Here is a 19,386-nt window from a genome sequence, read left to right on the forward strand (position 1 = left end):
AGTATGTAATGGACTTGCTGGCTTTAATGTAAAAAGCCTGTTGTGTAACTTTAATGAGGCAGTTGGACTAAAACAGTATTGCTCATCAAGGTAAACATCTGAGGAATAAGGAAACTGTTACTTGTCCTTTTACTCAGTGTTCTTTTAATCGCACGTTTACTAAAGTTTTACATCACATAAGTCATTTTCACAATCATTCTACTTTAAAAGATTTCAAGACAGAGCTTATTGTTCTCTGAACTTCCTTGTTTGCTGAACGGCAGGTAAAGTGCATCTTTTTGTTTGTTTGCTTTTGTGTGTTTGTGTTTTCTCTAATGGGCCTCAGATGACTGTTTGCTTAAATTTGGGTCTCAAAGAATCTTTTTTTAATTCTGCCTGTACTCTCCACCCCTCTTCTTCTATTGCTCAGGTTGAAGCAGAATTTGCCCATCTTACATCTGTTGACCTGAAAGGGTTCCTTTTTGCTGTGCTTGACCATTATGGAGAGGTTCGTGGAGCTGTACAAAATCAAGAGCGGCATAGAAAGGCTAACTAGGCTCATAAGATGCTTCGGAGATGATGTAAGTGTTCAACTGCGAAATCTAATCCTTTGTTTAAGTTTTAGGTTATCCAGTTCAACTGATGAACTCATTGAAAGAAAGCTGATAAGTAAAGTCTGTCATCATATTTCACAACTGGACATTTAGTGTGGTAACTTTTACAGAATCTATGTATATTGGTGGTAGGTTGGATATCATATTCTACTTGAATGTCTTGATAAGCCTGATTCAAAATCTCCAATGATAATCATATATTGATGGAATTATGCATCAAAAAGCTGTGAATTTGGAGCTGTCTACATGCTTCATAAACACTGTTTAAAAAGTGTTTTTGTTTTCTTTTTGACTTCTTTGACCAGAGCCCTACACAAAGGAAGAGGACAGAGGACCTCATTTTCTAAAGGAAGATCCCTCACACACTTTCAAGACTGTGAAGGTTAGCATTGTTTCTTTTAGTAAATTTAATAATGACAGCACCACAGTGGATTTTAAATTAAAAAGTACATGTGTACTTTTTCCTCACCAAATGTATTATTACAAGATCTTTGACACTGGATTTGGTCTGGGTTTCAGAGAAACTAACTGGCAAGCTAGCATTGATATTATTAGTGTCTTGTGTTTATTCATGTCTTCACCAGGGTCTTTGACATTTCGCTGCTGTACTGTTCACTTCAGCTTTACGTTTGATTTCTCACATTGTATATTGTAATGGCAGAGATATTAGGATATTTAAGGGGCTGCAGTGGCTGCTACAGCTGTGGGGGGCAATACTTTGGTGAAATGTCCTGGACCCTGGAAAAGAGACTGTGTAGACTGGGTAAGCAATTAAAGGTTACTGGCCGAGAGTCATTGGGCAGCTGGGTAAAGGTGGATGTTGATATTCAGTGCCAATTATGCAACCTGTTCAGCCATGTCTATATGCTCTTTTTTCATGCTGTTAATATAGGGGGAAAAAATAAACTTTAATCAATAAACTGATTAAAGAAGCATTGTCTATGGAGCCATAATCTGATCCTGTAGTGTAGCTGCAGTTTGCACATTTCATGTATTCTCAGCCAGATTTGGTTTAGAGCACAGCCAATATTTAGCATAAGTAGATTTAAATTCACACACTGGTGATGGCAAGCTACATTGTAGCCACAGCCACCCTGGGGCGCACTGACAGAGGCGAGGCTGCCGGACACTGGCACCACCGGGCCCTCTGACCACCACCAGTAGGCAACAGGTGAAGTGTCTTGCCCAAGGACACAACGACTGAAACTGTCGGAGCCAGGGCTCGAACCGGCAACCTTCCAATTATAAGACGAACTGTCAACTCTTGAGTCACGATTCAGTCATCCACCCATGTGTGTGAATGACTGAATGTGTAAAGCACTTTGGAGTCCTTAGGGGACTAGTAAAGCACTATACAAATACAGGCCATTTACCATTTAAATTGAAAATTTTGTTTGAATTCTGCAATTGAAGACATGCTCAGTTATTTATGAACATGGTCTTTGTTTAAAGCAAGAAATGGATTTGTAACATGGGGGTGCATATCTCATTCTGAAAAAACTTTAACAACTAATAAGTGTTACCCAAAGCCAATCACCATCATCCAAAGCATCAGTATGGCTCTTCTTTGGAAAGACATGAATTGTTAAGCACACGGGATATTGTGTAATTGTAATTGTGTAATTTTTTTTTTTTTTTTGTCTTTGAACCCTTTTATAGCCGACAGGTATTGAAGACACGTTTTCTAAGAGGATGAAAGTTGGCATTGCGATGGTGAAAGAAGAAGACATCGATGTGTTGGTTGTCCTTGAGGCGGCAGTAATCCTGTCTAATCTGAGGGATGTCTCAAGTGCCATTTCCATGCTGATGGGCCTTCTTTTTGCCCTCAACATACACTATCCAAAGGAACTTAAGGACATCTTTGAAGTCATTCAGAACATCCTAATGAACATTGGTGGAAGGCAGTGCATCTCACTAGTGCATGGTCTAAGAAACAGACTCTTGCAGAAAGCCATGCAGAACTGTAATTGTATGATCCTTAGTGTTAAGGACAGTTTTTATTTTACTGTTTGTTTTTTTATTCTTGCAAGTTCTCATTCTCACTTTTGTATGTCACTAAATGACTACACTTTACATTCCAGATTAGACAATTACTCATTTGTTCATGGTTTAAGAAACTTATGTGAACAACAATATAATGCTGGACTTTGCAGATGCTTATCTCATGCAAGTCAGTAGTTTTTCCTTTGTTTTGCAATTGAGCAGACTCAAACTAATGTTTCTGAAATATCCATATTATCAAATGTTTCAGAAGCATGCAGTCATTTTCAGAGATATTGGTTCTGTGGAATTTGTTGCAATTGTAAACGAAGACAAATACAAGAGTTTGATGTCTTAGTTGTTATAAACTGATCTTTACTGTCACTTATCAAAGGTTTTGTACTATTTTAATATTTCAAGTTTTATGCTAACAGGTGTGACTGAGCACAATGAAGTTTAAAAATTTTGTAAATGTAAAGAATAACTTTTCTAAAATAGCAAGTGTCCCGTTGATACATTACATTAATGCAGACTTTATGTTGTTACTTCACAAGAATCACTACTGCTCCTAGAGTATTGGTCAGAATTTCATCTTCACCCAAACTGGGCTCAAGACCAAGTTCAAATTTATTGTTTCACAGGGAGCAACCTTTGAGTTTTGATGGATTGTGAGCCTGATGAGCTACGTCACTGATTTTTCTGTTTCTCAGATGACTAAGATGGCACAATAAATGGTGAATGTTGGGTGCTCATGAGTAATTGTCTTGTCATGTTCTTAAAACAAACTTTCTGTATGAAATGATCAGATAGACTTTAATGGAATCTGTGGGGTTTTATTTTTTTTCTGTAAACAACAGAAAATTAATTTAAAGGAATGTAGATATTTAAACCTGAGATCTAAGATAAACCTAACAGGTAGTTTTGCTGAAATGGATGTTAGAAAGCCAAAAAAAACCAAAACAAAACTTAAGATGTTTAATACACATTTTTCTTTACATCCAGTCAATCAACTCTGATAATTAAAATGAAACTGATTTACAAGTTCACTCAGCTACCTTAAGGAGCTCAGTTAATTAATAAACTTAAATCAACTTAGCTAACAAATTATGTTAGTTAAGCTAAAATAGATTCCTAAGTTAAAAGAACTACTAAAGTATTTGAATTAACTAAAAAACCCAAGTCAACTGAACTAGGACAAGAGTTTAAACAATAGATTATTTTAATTTAGCTGAAAGGGTTTTCCCAAGTAAAGATGACAATTAAAGGAGTTGAACTGACTAATAAATCTCAGTCAACTAAACTAAGATGAAAGTTTAGACAACATGTGATTTTTCATTAAGATAACAATTGGTTGTGTTATAAGAACAAACTCTATTTCTTGACTTAACTTAAAATTTTAAGGCAGCCCTTTACCTCATATTTTTAAGTTGAAACAACAAGTTATATTTTACAGTGTGGGAATGGATGTTTGTATCTGTGTGTGCCTGTTTGTCTGTGTCTATATGTCAGGTCGGGTATCAGACGTCACCTCTCTGGGGACATCTCAGGCCCACCAAGGTATGGAGGCCTATCTCCCCCCACCACTCCCCCTGACAGTGGCAGACGCCCTCAGACATCAGTGCATTAGTGGTTCTTTGTGTCCGGGGATGGGCGTCCAGGTACGCACCGGCTCACTCCTGGTGGCTGCTTGTCGGGGCCTGGAGCCTGGGGCTCGCTCGGGCCCCTTCGGGGGTGGGGTGCCCTCGGCCTCTCGGCCTGGGGCTCGGTCACTCAGGCACAGCTGGCTGCCGGCAGAGCTCACGGGCACGTCACTGCAACCCCCCCTGGCTTCTGCTCCGCGGCTGCTGAGTGATCCCTCATCTGGGGCTCTCCTCAGCTCTTTCTGGGATAGTGGCATGGTTGCCCCTCCGTTGGTCTTCCTTGGTCTCTTGTGCTCTGAGGGCCTCTGAATGTCTGGAGCCTGGATCTCCTCCATACCTGCTTCATGCCCTGGAGGACGGGGCTGTGGCTCCCCACACCCTCTAGCAGATCATTACATGAAGGAACCTTTTAAATACAAGCGCGCTCATGCTCACAGGTGTACACACGGGTGCTCACACACAAACTACACCCTTTTTGGCTCCTACCTCAAAGCACACTGTGCGCTGTCGATCCTACGTGCTGCACAATAATGTTTAATATTTAGTATTTACTGTTATATTCACATAGATCATCGCGATGATGTTGTTTATTATATTGCTCTCTTCTTTTTTTGCTTGTTTTCTCTTTTTTCTTTCTCAACAGGTGATCCAGGTGATTCATATATGTATTTTTTGTCTGTTTGTTTTGTTGGTTTTTGTTTTTTGCCCTTTATCACCGTCCCTCTTCCCCGCTGTTTTTCTTTCCCTCTTTCTTTCTCCCTTTTCTTTTCCCCAGTCAAGTCTGTCCCATGTTTAGCAAGTGAAAATAAAATAAAATAAACAATAAAAGCAAAGGTGAATCAAATAGACTAATACGGCAAGGCTGGGATGGTCCATTTGGTAAAGTAAATCCGCTGGGCATCTTTCTTTGCCTTTAGACAGTAATTCTGGTGGCAAAAGAACCAAACGGGACAGGGGAAAAAATAAAAATAAATAAATAAATAAATAAATTACAGAAGGATTGGTCTGAAATTAAGTGGCATGTCTTAGGATGTGATGAATCCAAACTTGAAATTTTTGGTTCAAATTGTTGTTTTTATATGGAGCAAGTTAGCAAGCGAGGAAAAATGAGTCCCCGGCTTTGTCATGGACACAAAAAAATAGTATTAGATTTTGATTCACCTTGCAATACCAATACGGGAAAGCTGTTTGGCAACAGCTTCATTTTTCAACTTGAAAAACTTGTATGGAAAAAAACACAGTGGAATAGTCATACATCCCAGACCCTAACATTGCTGGGTTGAATGCCCTGCAGGAAGACTTGAGACCTATTCAAAAAGCCTACTTAAACAAATCACATGAAAATATTGATTCTCAAGCTCATTAGAACTGTACAAAACCTGTTTTTGCCTTATTTACTGTATTTCAATCATTTTTTTGCACATTTTAAGAAATTGGTGCACATATTTCCCATTTTCCTACAAAATACAATGCTGAAAAGTTTTTTTGTAGCAGCTGTCATAAAAGCAAGAGAACACAATCATGTTTGAAATTTGTCAAATATGAAGTTTAAAACTAAAGATGACATAATTCATGTTTTTATGTCCAAATCTGAGTGAAAGTCAACTTAAGCAAGCACAATATCAAGCACAACATTTGACCACTAAAAATAATGTTGAGGAATACAAATAAATAACTGTAATTTAGCATCTTAATAAAAAAAAGTTCTTGAAAATTCATAATAATTATATTTTTGCATGTCCTACATGGGAACAATAACAACTGTTACCATGATACTGCCTATTATCCAAGATTGAATTAAATGAACAGTCATTTAGAGTATTTTCTGTATTTGTATTTTGTCTGTGGAACTTTCACAAGGTTAAAATTTGCAAGGCCTTGGTGGGTGAGGGTGATGACCAGTATTTCGAGGAACAAGCCAGAGATCCACTCTATGAGAAACTTATGACAGCTGTTGTGATGCCAAGGAAATGATGTTGTCAGTAAAAACTGATCAAAATACACCCACACAGTGTTGACACTGAAAAACATATAGTTTTGAATGTGACTTGTTTCTTGTCACTGAATTTCTGAGCTACAATTTTTTTTTCCCTGCATTAAGCTTTTTCATGTGTCATTTGACACTTTGCTCATCTTTGCTGATTTTTTGCTTGAAGGTCCTTTTTTATTCTTCAGTTAGCAGTAGCAAGGAATTTATTCATCCCAATGTCATTTTAACTGGGTACTGATATTGTATAATAAATGCAGCTACTGATTTACATTGCTATCCCAGCTGTCAATTCCATTCACATTTGTAGGCATCAAGTCTTACTCTGTGTTAATCTTTTCTTCAATTAGCATGACAAGAGGATTGTTTTGAATATCATATGCAGATGGTGAAGCAACTCTAGAACCAAGTTAGAACGTTGAAGGGTGTTTCTATTTGTTAAGTTTATACCTGAGGGAAACTTTAGCAGATTCAATGATGTATAGAATAAGGTAAGTCTTTACAAAGGGGTTTCAGGGTTTTAAGGCAAGTTTTCAGCGCAGGTATTTCAAAACACTGCTCTCAAGTGTGGGTCAAAACTCCCTGGCTGACGAAAAAATCAAACAAGCATGTGAATCAAAAAATGACTAACAAGAGATAGGACTACACTACTACATGAGTAGAACAACAATCTGGCAACAACTGAGACTACGTCCACTGCTAAAAGATTGGTTACTTTCCCTACACACCCACATTCACACAGACAGGAAACTGGAGCGAAAGAAAGAGAGAAAAGGCAGTTCTGAACCCAGATGATCAGGGGGGGAATGACATCTTTAGAAGCAACTATTTTCAATGCAATTACTACCACCAACACAGTTACTCCATCTGTGGATTACATGGGGAAAAACACCAGTAAAGGGCTTTTTCCCATTCCTATTAACACCTAAAGCTTATTAATGTAGTGAAGCAGTATACAGCCACAGCCGCATAAGTTGGAAGTAATTGGAGCCAATAAAAGAAACATTACAGACTTACTTCCTCTGAGAACACACAAAGAAACAGCCTCCTCCTAAACAACTCCAGATAGCTACCTGTTGAAAGTGTCATGAAAAATGATTTATTGTCTTGCATCTACACTCAATTACACTGTTTGTATAAAGAAGTCAGCATATGGTGTCTCTGCACCGCTGCTGCCGCCACTGCTGTAGGGAATATTTAGCTGAAGAATTAATTTGGTTCATCTCCTTGTGACAGGCTTGAGAGCATGTTTTGTACCCAAGGGTGAAATATTCTAAAAAGCAACTACTGAATAACTCCAGTACATTTTTGCAACTTGATCATATTGCCGATGTAATAAGGTTCTTGTTTAGAACCAATCAATTGGATGGCAATTGCTTTGTGTCCAGTGTGAGCATATTTTCCTTCACTCTGTGTGTTCTTGCAATGGAGTAAAAAAGGTTGCCGTCTCTGGAAGATGCTTTATGCAAGATGTCAATATTTGTACAACATTGTATGTACAAAGGACATAAAATGAAACCTGTTAAAAAAATCTTTGTTCTATTTTTATATTTCAAGTGTTACACAAAATGATGCATTTTCTTTAGATCTGATAAACATGCCTGGTACTTCCTGTCAGTATCCCTGGGTCTTGGGACCAGGGCTTTGTGTTCTTCTTGGGTTTTGGTGATTCTTATTTTTTAGAATCACTTATGTTTTGTTTAGCTCTATTGTAAATTAACAAGTTTTTAGGGTTTCCATTGGCATTTATTATATTCTATATGTAGTTAGCTTATATTTCAGTTAGTCTTCTAGGTTTTGTATGTTACCGTTTGTGGTCCCTGACTGTTCCTCCTTCATGTCTCTGTGGTTGTCTGGTCTCCCTGTTCTGTCAAGTGAGTCTTGCTCACCCCAGTTAGTCATGTCTCTGTGTTTGTTTACCTTTTTCCCGTGTCTAGTTTCTACGTCTTAAATCTCGGTTTCTGTCTCAGTGTTATTTTTTCGGACTGTATTACTTTGATAGTCCCTCCTCTTGTCTGCATTGTGTTCGGTTTTGCTTCCTGCCATCTCATTAGTTAGATTCTGTTCAGCTGTGTTCCCCAGGTGTCTCCACTCTGTCCTTGCCTCAAGTGTGTATTTAAGTCCTCAGTTTCTCTCTGTTCTCTGACACATTGTGGTCATACCTTCCGTTATGCTGTGTGTGTTCCATGTATTCCTCTGAGTTTCCCAGTTTATTGAGTTATTGCATATTGTATTTTGAGAATACAGCAATAAAGCTGCCTTTCTCAGTTACATTTTGTCTCTGGAGTCCTGTGTTTGAGTCCATTCTCTGCCTACAACACAGCCAGACTGTGACACTTCCCTCTTCATCAAAAATTTAAAGTTTTAAATATGCAGGATCCCTATTGGTGTGATTTACTGTCTTTAGTGGAATAGTGTGATAACAACATGTAAACAGTACTGGGTCACCATTGGTGACCACACAGGGTGCTTTTAAAAGGTACTCTGTGGAGCATTTGATCATTTTTGGAAGAACTAAAATTTGCAAATATCTAAATACTCTACCAGTATATGCATGTACATGCACTTGTATTTCCAATAAAAGGAGAAGAAAATAAATGCAAAGTGTGTGTCAAAATAAATAAAAGAAGCCTTTTAAATGTTTCACAAATATGTTTAAATGTGCATTTAGAGCAGGGGTCCCCAATCCCAGTCCACGAGGGCCGGTGTCCCTGCAGGTTTTAGATGTGCCCTTGATCCATCACAGCTGATTTAAATGGATAAATTACCTTCTCAACATGTCTTGAAGTTCTCCAGAGGCCTGGTAATGAGCTAATCATGTGATTCAGGTGTGTTGACCCAGGGTGAGATCTAAAACCTGCAGGGACACCGGCCCTCGTGGACTGGGATTGGGGACCCCTGATTTAAAGAAAATGAGTAAATACAAAAAACTTAGTTAAAGCATTTTTAATTAAATGTAGTCAACTTCTTTTGACTGTTGCCTTGTTTGCTACTTTATGAAAGCAGCAAAACACAAAATACAACTTTCTTTCTGCCTCTATTGGAGCAGTTCTGATAGGAACAGATGTTTCAAAAGGATTAAACCTCCAGCTCCAATCATCCAATCATTCTCACAGTTGTTTTTTTATTTTTTATTTTTTTATTTTTTTTTTTTTAAATCCCCGGCAGTTTGTGTGAAATTATCACTTGTGTGGATTGGTGCAGGATGCTGTAAGGTACCATATAGACAAGCCAATAATGAGGATATGATTCCACACTTTACCTCAGCTGTGAAGGGTTTGAAGAAAGTTGAAATGTAGGCAAAAAAAAAAAAAAAAACAACAGAAGAAAAAAATAATGGTGCTGAATGATCTTACTTCCCAAGTCCCCACTGGACCCACAGGCAACAGAGGAGCATCTGCTGTGGGCTACAAGAGATGGAGGGAGCAGCTAGATGTTTTTGCATTCTGCATTTTCTACAGTAAGAATTATGAGTTGTATACATGTTCTATTTTTTGGATACTTTCAAAAGCAACTCACCAATTAGCACTGAATTATATGTTAGGACACTTACAGTGACAATGATATTGTCTCCTGATATAAGAATCACAAATGTATTACATTTTTAAATGTCAGTGTAAATATTGAAGTATCAACATGGAATGAGTGACCAAACAGGGGAAATATGGTAAGTGCCTACAGGGAGGCTGTTGGCAGACCCGGAGCCTAGCATAAAATAGTGATGAGTATGCACCCTATATTTGGCAAGTAATACATCTGAGATCAGGACAGCTGAGAAAACACTTCAAGTTATGTATGCTAAGATTAATTTTCCTCTGCTACATTGGTGAATGTAAGTTACTTATGTACTTACACTGAGAACTCTCAAAATATGCTGGACAAGCAAGAAATGTACAAATGATAGATTATAGAAGTATACAAATGCACAAAACATTATAGCAGTGGCATTTCATCAGAGCAAGCACGGCAAGTTTCTCGTGAAATCTAAAAGTAAAGATCAATTAAAATGTACCAAAATGAAAGAACTGTCTTCTTTCTTCTCAAACAGGTTATGTTTTAAAGCTTCTCACCTGTTTGCATTCATCCCTGTCAAGAGTTTTTTCAGTCCATTTCTCTATGTATTTACCATTCACATTTTCACACACTAAATCAAATCAAATCAAATCACTTTTATTGTCACATCACATGTGCAGGTACACTGGTACAGTACATGTGAGTGAAATTCTTGTGTGCGAGCTTCACAAGCAACAGAGTTGTGCAAAATACAATAACGTAAAACAAGCAAAATATAAAAATGGCTAATCTAAAAAGTAATAAATATATGTACAATATGTAAAGGTATATACATTACTGAATGTGTATACTAAATATGTTTTTCTACGTGTGTGTGTTTGAGTGTGTATATAGTATGTATATACATGTTTTACAAATGAAATAAAGTAAACAATAAAATAAGATATATAAAATATACAGAGGTTGGTATGTGCAAAACAGTGGTATTTATATACAGTATGGAGTGCATAATGTTGAAGTTCCAGTAGTGAGGGTGAGGTGTCTATGAAGTGTTCAGCAGTCTGATGGCCTGATGGAAAAAGCTGTCTCTCAGTCTGCTGGTACGGGACCGGATGCTGCAGAACCTCCTTCCTGATGGAAGTAGTCTGAACAGTTTATGGCTGGGGTGACTGGAGTCCTTGATGATCCTCTCCGCTTTCCTCAGGCACCGCTTCCTGTAGATGTCTTGGAGGGAGGGAAGCTCACCTCCAATTATCCGTTCAGCACACCGCACTACTCTCTGGAGAGCTTTGCGGTTGTGAGCGGTGCTGTTGCCGTACCAGGTGGTGATGCATCCAGTGAGGATGCTCTCAATGGCACAGCGATAGAAGGTCCTGAGGATGCGGGGGCTCATGCCGAATCTCTTCAGTCTCCTGAGAAAGAAGAGGCGCTGCTGCGCCTTCTTCACTGTTTTGTTTATGTGTACTGACCACGTAAGATCCTCAGCCAGATGTACACCAAGGAAGCGGAAGCTGCTCACTCTCTCCACAGCGGCGCCGTTGATGGTGATGGGGGTGTGTACTCCTCTGCACCTCCGGAAGTCCACTATCAACTCCTTTGTCTTTGCGACGTTGAGGGTGAGATGGTTGTCTTGACACCAGTGGGTCAGGGCGCTGACCTCCTCCCTGTAGGCCGTCTCATCACCGTTGGTAATAAGACCCACCACTGTAGTGTCGTCCGCAAACTTCACAATGATGTTGGAGTTTCTAGTGGCCGTGCAGTCGTAGGTGTAGAGTGAGTACAGGAGAGGGCTCAGTACACACCCCTGTGGAGCACCAGTGTTCAGTGTGATGGGGGATGAGGTGGTGCTGCCCAGTCTGACCACTTGGCGTCTGTCAGACAGGAAGTTAAGGATCCAGCTGCAGAGGGAGCTGCTCAGTCCTAGATCCTGCAGTTTCCTGTCCAGCTTCGAGGGAACGATGGTGTTGAATGCTGAGCTGTAATCTACAAACAGCATTCTCACATACGTGTCTCTCTTCTCCAGGTGTGACAGGGCAGCATGGAGTGTCAGGGCTATGGCATCATCAGTGGACCTGTTGTGGCGGTATGCGAACTGTAGAGGGTCCAGTGAGTCGGGTAGTGCAGAGCAGATGAAGTCCCTGACCAGCTTCTCGAAGCATTTGCTCACGATGGGGGTCAGGGCTACGGGTCGCCAGTCGTTCAATGAGGAGATGGTGGAGGATTTGGGTACAGGGACGATGGTGGCCATTTTGAAGCAGGCTGGGACTACAGACAGAGAGAGGGAAAGGTTGAAGATGTGTGTAAACACTCCAGCCAGCTGAGCCGCGCATGACTTGAGGACGCGGCCGGGAATCCCGTCCGGACCAGTAGCTTTGCGTGCGTTCACCCTCCTGAAGCACTTCCGCACATCCTCCTCAGACACAGTGTGCGCACTGACGTCATCCGCGGTGCGCACACTGTCCGGTCTCGTGGTGTTCGCTGTGTCGAATCTAGCGTAGAATACGTTTAGATCCTCACACAGAGAGGCCGTGGTCTGCGGTGTGCTGGTTTTCCCTCTAAAGTCTGTGATCGTGTTTAGTCCCTGCCACATACTCCGAGGGTTGTCAAACTGTTGCTCCACCTTGTCCCTGTACTCACGTTTGGCTGCTTTGATCGTCTTCCGGAGTTGGTAATGTGTGTGTTTGTAGTCCGATGTGTTCGCGGAGGCAAAAGCGGTGCTCCGTGCCGCCAGTGCTGTGCGAACATCTCTGTTCACTACTCAAGCCTTTTAATTCAGCTTTGATTTCTTTTTGCTATTAATATTTTTTTATATAGTTTTCTATTTAAAAACAAACGTTATTTAATAAATATCGAGATGTAGGCTTGTTTTTGAACAGAATGTACAGTTTGCTAGTTCTAGGTGTAGTGAGTGTTTTGTTGTTACATTTATTAAATGAATGGTTTATTTTGTTGTTTAATTTAGGAATTATCACCAAATAGTTAATATGAATATGGATAACTATAGAAGTACTTTACAATTCTTCAGACAGGAATTGGTGGAGACAGGTGAAGATCTGGGAAGAGTGCAGTTGCATTTTAAATAATTATATATATATTATTTTAAGGTGCACCTCTCAATCCTGAGCATAGCCAATGCAGATGAGAACCTTAATTTGTTTTGAAGGTGTAATTAAGACTTCAAATTACCTCAACATTGCCATGTGTTATGGAAATGTGATTGCCATCTGTTTTTGTGTGTAAGAAAAAAACAAAAGTAATGAGAGATAGCAAAGCTAAAGACATTAATATTTTACTTTTAAATGAGTGCTGTGTTTATTACTTTCTCAAAGCTTTGCTGTTATCATGAAACATTTATGAAGCACATACAGCATAACGGATACCCACTCTAACAAATGCTTCATTATTCTTTGCCATCATTAAAATTGTATAAGATGTACACCCCAACAGTTATACGTGTTGTGTTAAACTTGTTGGAAACAGTACATCATTAACCCCCTCCAAACAACAACAACAAAAAAAGCCAATAGAACAAAAAAAACAACCCAAAATATTTTAAAATTTCAACTGTCAAATTTATCAAGGCATACAATTTACCATATATGTTTTCGAAAATCTTTTTCTTTCCTGTGATTTCTCTCTCTCTCTCTCTGAGGATTCCCAAACTAACAATTTTAAGACATCAGCTGGTTAAATTCCAATCAATACTGTTTTCTGCTTGCCCGAGTGAACACAACTAGTATTTGTGGGTGGCACACCACTAAGAGATCATCATAAGACCTGCTGGAGAGATTTCAGGAGCCTAATTTACACAATATATTTACATTTCCAAAGAGAAATGTAATCTATGCTCGGTTTAGCAGTGAACTGCACATGGTAATATCTTGCATAAGCAAGAATGGTTGCATACTTAAGCTTTGAATGTCATAAGTAGGTTGGTCTTGACAAGTGTTCACAAGGTCCATGAACAAACTACAAAGATTTAATACTGAGTAATAGATGTTCAACCACCTAATTCATACGAAGGATTTGTACCTGAAAATGAAACTTGGATTTTCTTCTAAGCTTTGTAATGTTGTGAATCATTGTCTTTATGATCAATCATTGTGACTTACTTGAAATCACAACATGAGCTATGTTCCCAAAAAGCAAATAAACCTGTCAGCTTGTGTGCACATAGATGTTTGTGTAAGTGCATGTTATGTGCTGAGTGTTATTCAGTTTCCATAGTAACAGCCTCACTGAAGTTTATGGGATTGAAATCCTGCTGCTGCCAGCTTAGAAAAGATGAGTGCACCTTGTTTATATATAGCAGCACAATACACAATAAACAATTTCAGCATCTTTCATCATCATGCAACATAGCTGGATACATTTTTTTAAAACTTCTCTAGCACGGTATTTTATTTATTAATTTATTTTCTGCAAAACGAGTGTCTGTTTTAAATTTGATTTTATTATGGTAGCATGCGGGAAAAATAAAAATCTTGATTCTGGTTACTTGCAGCCACCGTTTTTTTGGTTCATTATTAACCCAAAATTGTTGGTGATTGTGAAAATTCTTTACATTTAGATTTGTAGAAATGCATATAATTGGCCCTGTTTTTGTTTTGTAGGACAGATAAATACAAAATACTTTTTAAAGTTAAACTGAGATCCTGAAATTGAACCTGTATCTTATTATTGTGTGAAGACAAATTCTGCTAGAACTTGTGGCCTCAAGCATAATGAAGACTACAGATTCAGGAAACACAGCTCAAAGTTGTTTTGTTTGTTGTTCTTTTGTTTTTGTTAAAAGAAAACAACAGACTGTACAGAATCAGGTTAGACCAGTAAGAAGTCTGGGGCTGAATGGCATGAAGCGATAGTGAGTCAGCAGGAAGGTGAGAATCCCAGAAGTTAGTTCCCAGAGAGAATTGTTTGAAGAAAATGTGGCTGGCAGAGAGAGAGACCACTGTAAGTGCTCCAAATCAAAGACAAAATTAAAGACATAACATGAACTAGAATGGGATAGTAGAACTTTATAACTTGGCAGAACAGAAAGTACACCAGTCTTTACATGTTGCGGGGGGTGTTAGTGTTGATGGATTGCAGGTGTGCGATCCAGTGGGAACAAGTGATAGGACACAAAGCCAGAGGTACAGTTGCCCCCCCCCCCCCAAAAAAAAGCAAACAAACAAACTTCTGAACATTTACCTTTAACTCATGCTCCCTTGAAGTTGTGATGTTTCTACGGAAGTCAAAGAAAAGTGATAGGAAAAGGAGGTCATTTTTTGACTATTTGACTGTAAGCCTGGTGCACCTCGCAGGCAGGAGGAAATCTGCCCAATAGCACGATGCACACTCACATAGAGAGAAATAAAGCAGTAAGAGAAAAGCAAGAGAAAAAAGAGCGAAGAAACGAAAGGGCTTCCGGCACCAGAAGCAAGCAGGGACCATAACAGTCTATAAAGAAGGACCAAAAACTGTCTGCTGCACCAGGTGGCTAACTCAATAGACGACTTTATGGGCTCTCAGGCTGGAGCCATTGTAACCTATTTATGAAGAGAGAAGCCAAATAACAGACAAAAACAACAAGCGTAGCTGCTGATCATGAGATAATGATCTTGCTGTGTATATCTACACCATGTTCTGGAAGTATTTTGTAATGCTTGAAGTTATTGCCTTGCCTCTCTTTTTGGACTTAAAAAGGACAGTTTTCCTATTTTTACTTGTGTTAAAATGTAAAATAAAAATAAATAAATAAATAAATAACAGAGACATAGCCATTAGGGATATTTTCCCTGATCTCCTAATTACTGATTAGCATTAATTTTGCCAATCCATAATTTTCAAGTAAGATCAGAGCTGATGGGCCTCACCCAGCTGGTGGACAAAAACAGTACTGTGGTCCTTTGCTCTCCAGCCTTCCTTTGAGCATTTTCGAGTTTAACTTAGCCAAAATGCTGGATAGCTGCTGTGCTATCAGATGCACTCGTCAACATTTATTTACAGCTGCCAGAGGGGTGTAGAGCATGGCCCTAACATGTGAGCACACCTCTCCTAACTCTGCCTTACAGGTCAAATCGCACCAATCTCTCCTTCTCCTCAGCAACCCATGCTGTCAGCAGCGGGCACATTATGAATGATTTACCTGACATCGGAAAAATACTCTTTACTGTTATGACGTGACATTAATGTGACTAATTAATACTACCAGAACTTTTCTGGCACTACACTGTAAATATCCAAGTCAACTAAAACCTAAGATTTACATGTAGTTTATTTAAGCTAAACATGCAGCACTTGCCTTTGCTTTAAAGATGAGCAATTTCTTGTTCTTCACCTCCAACATGGTGACATTATTTACCCATCCAGATCAAAAATACATGTATCTATTCATACTTTGAAAGCTTTCCTCCTGGCAGCAGTATTAGGTCAGCGATTCTCTACAAGATGTGACCGACCTGCCAAGGTAGTGAGTTGGTCATGTGACTGTAAACTATGGATCGATGGCTCATATGCAAGAGCCACAACTACTGGTTATAGTCTTTGGACAGCTTGCTTCATTGCATACATGTAACTCAACTTTGTGCTCACATGAGCACTGAGTTGTCTCACAGTTTAAGCAAAATGATGGCTGTCAGCCTTTGAAATGCTCAGTCTATGAGTTACAGTACAGAGCACTCCATCTAGTTTCCACACACACAGACACTCATGACTCTCCTGGCACCCTGCTGATGGAGGAGCACATCAACAGCACATCAAAAAGCAGCACTGTCAAAACTGTCAAAAACAACTACCTATCTAATAACCCCAACCATGTTTCCACTGCATCTATTTAATGAGCTTCTGTAAAAGACAGGTTTGGAGCAACCAGTCTGTAATACATTACTTTACGACTATTTCAATAGGAGATTTGGTTGGCTTTAAAACTTAATTATATGAATAAAATATATAGGATGGTTTTTGGCAATTGAGGCACTGTGATATCTCACCCTCGAATGAATACAAAATAAAAAGATGACTTTGTTTCTCACTGAGCTGTGAAGAAACCCAGTTTAATGAACAGTGTCTGAAAGCAGTTATTGATTTTGCATGCAATAACCTGCACAACAAAAGAAACAAAGCAATGGAGGCCCAGAAAAATGTGTGCAGCACGAGGTGTCTATTGTCTTTGCAGGCAGAATTGGTTTGCTCGAAGTATTAAGCTGTGATGATGTGTTGTTTTGTAGTTTTGCATCTCTTCTGCCTTTCTTGCAAGCCCATTCAGCTTGTCAGTGCAAAACACGCCTTTACATATCTGACAGTATAAGAACAATGTAAATTTTCTGCAGGCGTAATCAAACATTTATAAGTGAGTGCCAGAGATGGTTCAAAAACTGGGTCAGACTGGCAGATAAAAATGAGCCTGTGGTGTCAGTTATAACACAGTGAGTTCATCATGATTGGCATGTAGCCTCATTGTTCTCATTTGGTGATGGGTATGATTTTAAATGAAATATCAGCATATGTTAAACTTTGCTGCACATAGTCACTGTCTAGTCACATTCTTACACAGCTTCTAATTTTGTAGTATTGAGTTAGCTACTTCCTTATGCTGTGACTATCAAGATATTTTCATCTTGTCAGAGAATGGGTTACACATTAGGACTCTTAGCACAGACAAGAAATTCAACTGGTATACAATGCAACATTCCCAGCTAAAAGCCAGATGAGACAGTTTCAAAATGTGAGGGTGAGCTTAACATTTCCTAATTTGTATTTCAGTCTTCCAAGATAGCAACCTTTTAAAAAATTTACCTCCATTCTCATATCTTAGCTGAACAAGCAGTTCATTCTAGGAACTAGGTCCTTGATTTCCACAGAGCCACAGTCTTGCTCTGTTTCACAAGAAAAACCCCTTCATTAGGATCTGGATGCATCCACCCATGTCTTTTCCAAATGGATGCTCACAGACACATTTCTAAATATTCATGTCACTTCCAGCCTCATATATACCAGCAACTACCGCTAAACCTCTTAACGCCCTCTGTGCAACTTTTAAATCCCATAACTTGTGTCAATCTATACTAGATGTCAAAATGTAAACAGCTACTCCTCGTGTTGCAAAAGAAAGGCATAACTGAGTTGCGCAGCTGGGGAGCAGCATGCGCTGGCGTGCCTCCCTAGGATGCCGGAAGACAAAATAAGCATCTCATTTAATAGTTCTGTTTTAAAGCAGATCTCCCTCTGTGCCAAGGGCTGGTGGAAGCCTCGAGTGAGATAGCTTAGACAGTAAGAAGTTTGCCCCACAGAGCAGCAATTAGGGTCTGTTTTTGAATAAAAAAATACACTGAGGATTTGTAGGTGGTAAAATGTTAATGTGTCTTTGACTGGAATTTAATGTGCAGGAGCAGCGGTTCTACTCGGTAATGAAGGAACAGGAATACATCACATGTTTTGTAATGAATAATTCACTTGCAACACAATTGGAAGTTTTGCTGTATGCATTTGTGAAGTTGCATGTTTAAAGGAATTCTTAAAATGACTTATGATACATAAGTCTATTCCTACAGGTTCTGATTAAATTGCATTTTGGTTTTGTTCACTGGAGGTTTCTCAGAAGCAGTCAATTGTAAAACAGACAGAATTAATAAACTGGTAGTGTTACTATTACCTCTGGTCCTAGGCTTCCTAAAAAATACCCTCTGATATCAGCAGCATATCAATGCTCCATCAATCTCTTACTCTCACTTTTTTCTCTGTTCACTGTTGCACAACGAAATGAAGTTCTCTAGTTTACCTAATGATTGGAAGACATAAGCAGCCCAGGCGTGTTGGACAAAAACCAGTTTGAAGAGTCAAATCCTTTCCTTAGTGTATCTGAATAAATACCAGGAACCACTACAGTCTTGATAAATTGCTCAGAAATAGGGACAGTGTTGCTGCTTCCACAGGTTAATATGTAATCCAAAATGAAAAGAGAACTATTGTGGTAATGTCTAAAGAAGGGTAGGGTGATATAATACCGCACATCACCATTAAAACATAGACTAAAAGTTACTAGCGGTTCGGTGATTTCTTTTCTTCTGAAAAGTCACAGTATACAACATGTTTACAAGATTGCTATGTCTTTATTCTCTGTCATTTTGGACAAGACATTCTGTGTTTTCATATTGCACACAGTGTAGAGTTGACCTCAGGTTACAAAAAGCATTCAAAATGTGACCTGTCAATAGGCTTCATGATAGTTAGATCCAGTAGTATGCACTACAGCAACATGGTTTATTTTAAAATGAAAAAGACTTTATTATCAACTCTGAACACTAAAATTAGGTATTAATCTTGCTAAAGAACGCAGACCATGACCTGTCACAGTCCAAACAGATCTCTTGGTTATATCTCACATGTTAAATGCAAATCAAAGTTTGCATAGCATCTACATTAAAGAGTCTAATGGAAACGTCTTTCTGTCACTGAAAAAATAAATAAAGAAAAACGAATTGACTGATGAACTCAACCTTCTGAGACCATAACCTGAAACTGAGAAAATAACTTGAAAGTTATGAAGTTGAAATTTATAGATAACTCAAAATTGTGAGTTGGCTCTGCTAATCAGGAAACTTTTTTCTTTTCCTTTTTTTCCCCACTGGCAGATACAAGATTCCATAGATTTTCACTTCACAACTATATTGGTAAAAATAATTCTCACTGA

The 19,386-nt window shown here is 38.9% G+C and overlaps 1 long non-coding RNA gene across 1 annotated transcript; it reads left to right on the forward strand.

The window, feature by feature from the left end:
* Positions 1-457: 457 nt before the first annotated feature.
* Positions 458-2,454, forward strand: LOC134632275 (uncharacterized). The gene is made up of 3 exons (XR_010094490.1): positions 458-560; positions 899-975; positions 2,253-2,454. It is a non-coding gene; the product is annotated as an uncharacterized LOC134632275 (long non-coding RNA).
* The last annotated feature ends 16,932 nt before the right edge of the window (positions 2,455-19,386 follow it).

Source organism: Pelmatolapia mariae, linkage group LG7, assembly GCF_036321145.2.
Source record: "Pelmatolapia mariae isolate MD_Pm_ZW linkage group LG7, Pm_UMD_F_2, whole genome shotgun sequence".
Classification (NCBI taxonomy): domain Eukaryota; kingdom Metazoa; phylum Chordata; class Actinopteri; order Cichliformes; family Cichlidae; genus Pelmatolapia; species Pelmatolapia mariae.